Consider the following 3,985-nt stretch of genomic DNA (forward strand, 5'->3'; position numbering starts at 1 on the left):
CTTTCCAAATGGGTGGAAAAAAATCGCTGCGAGATTGCCCTCCATGATACGATACGTATTGCAATACTTGTGTCACAATTCAATTTTTTCAATACGATACAATTTAAGAAAGAAACTATTTATAAGAAAACATATTCAGATTTCAAAAAAGTAAAAGGTGGTGATACAATAGAGAGAAATACTACCAGGGGTATGTAATATAATGTTCGAGTACTAGCCCATGGGCTAGTGGCAGCATTACAGTTACTAGCCCCAAGTAAGAAGTTACTAGCCCAAATATAGGGACAAAAATTAGAATAAAACTATAATGTTGAAAAAAATTAATTGTAGAAAAAGTCAGCGTTCTAAGGTCATTCTTTTTTCATAATAAAGTTTAATTCTCATCATTAAAATTAAATCTTATAAAATTGATGATAATGAAAGAAAACAAGAGGCCCACGGGCCTTATAGGTCACCTGAGCATTATGCAACAACTTTCCAGTTACAGTGTATTGAATTTGATTCATGTTTTAAGCCAGATGCTATATGGCATTCACAATTTTGAAAGAGGCACCATTGATCATCATAACAATACACTTAACAGTTGCTTAGCTTGGTAACTGAATACCCATACGCAGGGTAGGGGAACAAAAATGCACTCCAACTAATCAGTAATATTCAGCAATAATCAGTAGTGCCCCTAACACTGTGACATAAACCCCTGACCCTAGGTCCAAACATTGCACAATTTTTTAAAAGGCACACTTAAAATTGCCTATCAAAAAAATAAATAAATGTTTTATAAATAAAAAGGAGCAGATTTCAAACAATAAATTCATTTTCAGTATATAAGTAGAGCCCCCACCCCCCACCCCTGACCCTGGTGCCTTAAAATACCCAATTCTGCAAGATTAGGGCCCTTGCTCATCATAACTATATAGGTAGTTCATCTACTTCATACCCTGAGACAGAGAAGAAAATTTTCAAAGATTTAATGAATTTTCACTATATAATCAATAGAACCCCACCCCAACACCAGAACCCTTGACCCTGGGAGCATAAAATTCACAATTTTGGCAGAGGCACTCTTGCTCATCATTACTATGCACTTAGTAAGTTTATTTAATAACTAGGAGCAGAGAAGAAGATTTTCAAAGAATTCATGTATTTTCACTATATAATCAATAAGTCCCCCCCCCCCCCCAACACCAGAACCCTTGACCCTGGGGCCATAAAATTCACAATTTTGGTAGAGGCACTCTTGCTTATCATAACTATGCACTTAGTTAGTTTATTCAATACCTAGGAGCAGAGAAGAAGATTTTCAAAGAATTCATGTATTTTCACTATATAATCAATAGAGCCCCCCCCCCCCCAACACCAGAACCCTTGACCCTGGGGCCATAAAATCCACAATTTTGGTAGAGGCACTCTTTCTCATCATAACTATGCACTTAGTTCATTTAATACCTAGGAGCAGAGAAGAAGATTTTCAAAGAATTCATGTATTTTCACTATATAATCAATAGAGCCTCTCCCCCCAACAACAGAACACTTGACCCTGGGGCCATAAAATTCACAATTTTGGTAGAGGCACTCTTGCTTATCATAACTATGCACTTCGTTAGTTTATTTAATACCTAGGAGCAGAGAAGAAGATTTTCAAATAATTCATGTATTTTCACTATATAATCAATAAGCCCCCCCCCCCCCAACACCAGAACCCTTGACCCTGGGGCCATAAAATTCACAATTTTGGTAGAGGCACTCTTTCTCATCATAAGTATGCACTTAGTTTATTTAATACCTAGGAGCAGAGAAGAAGATTTTCAAAGAATTCATGTAATTTCACTATATAATCAATAGAGCCTCTCCCCCCAACAACAGAACACTTGACCCTGGGGCCATAAAATTCACAATTTTGGTAGAGGCACTCTTGCTTATCATAACTATGCACTTCGTTAGTTTATTTAATACCTAGGAGCAGAGAAGAAGATTTTCAAAGAATTCATGTATTTTCACTATATAATCAATAGAGCCCCCCCCCCCAACACCAGAACCCTTGACCCTGGGGCCATAAAATTCACAATTTTAGTAGAGGCACTCTTGCTTATCATAACTATGCACTTAGTTAGTTTATTTAATACCTAGGAGCAGAGAAGAAGGTTTTCAAAGAATTCATGTATTTTCACTATATAATCAATAGTGCCCCCCTCCCCAACACCAGAACCCTTGACCCTGGGGCCATAAAATTCACAATTTTGGTAGAGGCACTCTTGCTCATCATAACTATGTACTTAATTGGTTTATTTAATACCCAGGAGCAGAGAAGAAGATTTTCAAAGAAATAATGCATTTTCACTGTATACTTATTAAGCCCCGCCCTAGCACTAGAACCCGTGACCCCAGGGCCATGAATTTCACAATTTTGGTAGAGGACTCAATGCTGATTACAATCATGCAAATAGTTTGACTGCTTGATGTCCAGGAGTAAAGAAGAAGATTTTTAAAGATTGCATTAATTTTAGTGGTTTTGGCCCCACCCCTCAGGCCCCAGGGGGGCAGGGATCATGAAATTCACAATTTTTGTTCCCCTTCACCCATAGATGCTTTGTGCAAAATTTGGCTGAAATTGGTTCAGTGGTTGCTGAGAAGAAGCTGAAAATGTTCAAATGTTAACACACGACGGACGACGCACGACGACGGACGAAAACGGATAGCAATAGGTCACCTGAGTTTACTCAGGTGACCTAATAAAAATGAATTTAAAAAAAATATCTGATGATCTTTCCTTTTCTTATCATTTGCACTAGCTAATTTAGAATGAAATTAAATTCCTTTTGTTTTCATATTAAATTATTAGATACACTAGAAATGTATTTTATGTGAATCACAAAGCACTCTTTGAGTTGATTGGGTGATTGTAAATAATTCAATGAGATATATGCCTTTATTTACAATAAACGGAGGAATGGAAGAAATTCGGATTACAAAAAAATGATTGTTTTTGGAAGTAAACAAGTCAAATATTACTGCAAAATGGAGAAAATTATTGAGATTTATTGACAGTAGGAGCATGTTACCTGGAAAATATTCACTGGTTGGGATTTTGATAGCAAAAAAAGGGAAAATACCGGTTGTGCTTTTCATGTATTACATGCAAAGTTATCATTTTTACTAGCCTGAATTTACAAATTTGTTAATTGCACATCTGTAACTACTTGTGGTTCTGTTGATTAAGAGCACTTTATTCGTATCATTAATAGTAGTGACAGCCTGCTCTGAAACTTTACCATCCCATTTTTCTCCCTTGTGTGTGTCAAACTATTAAAATAAGGTCGAACCCGACCTACTTCAAAGAGTTAACCAAACCCGATTATAAAAAACGTATCGAACTGAAAATCGAGATGGTGAATCGAACATTGAACCGAGCAATTATATCGAACAATATCTATATTTCGGTGAATCATTTCAGCCTTATAAACACGTAGAAGAGTGTCATGCTTTTGGACTCATTAATTTGATTGGTGAACGGGTGTGACGAAGATATTGTCACGTGTCGATAGTTGCCTTCTATATAAGGTAGTAAGTGGTCTCAACCTGATAAAGCTATGTAGGTAATCTGGTAAATAAAAGATTAATCTATTGTACTAGACCTGAAAAGTCCGGTGTTAGTGCAGTGAGCGTTGTGAAGCGATGCTCGTCACTGCGAGCTCTAATGACAAGGCCTGGGTGAAGAGAAAATCCGGAATACTGCACATTCATTTCATAGAATTTTTTCCGCAGTATTTGGACATCACCTCGACAAAAAAAGCTTATTAAAGCAACGTTCTCACAAGAGTAAGAGCAAAAGTTAAGCGAATTATAAACTTGCATGATTGAATGACATTGTTGCAGAAAAATAATCAATAAAATGGTTCTTCATTAAACTCAGCCCTGTTCAGGCTTCAGTTTGGTAAGCAACATGTATATGACTTTATATGACCTCAGAGTCTGAGACGCACCG

The 3,985-nt window shown here is 36.7% G+C and overlaps 1 long non-coding RNA gene across 1 annotated transcript; it reads right to left on the reverse strand.

Moving 5' to 3' along the window:
• Nucleotides 1–1,253: 1,253 nt before the first annotated feature.
• Nucleotides 1,254–2,732, reverse strand: LOC134265353 (uncharacterized). The gene is made up of 2 exons (XR_009991737.1): nucleotides 1,771–2,732; nucleotides 1,254–1,598 (listed from the first exon to the last, which is right to left on the reverse strand). It is a non-coding gene; the product is annotated as an uncharacterized LOC134265353 (long non-coding RNA).
• Nucleotides 2,733–3,985: the final 1,253 nt, after the last annotated feature.

The sequence above is a fragment of the Saccostrea cucullata genome, unplaced genomic scaffold, assembly GCF_032062105.1.
Source record: "Saccostrea cucullata isolate Sc308-1 unplaced genomic scaffold, CSIRO_AGI_Scuc_v1 ctg11986, whole genome shotgun sequence".
Taxonomy (NCBI): domain Eukaryota; kingdom Metazoa; phylum Mollusca; class Bivalvia; order Ostreida; family Ostreidae; genus Saccostrea; species Saccostrea cuccullata.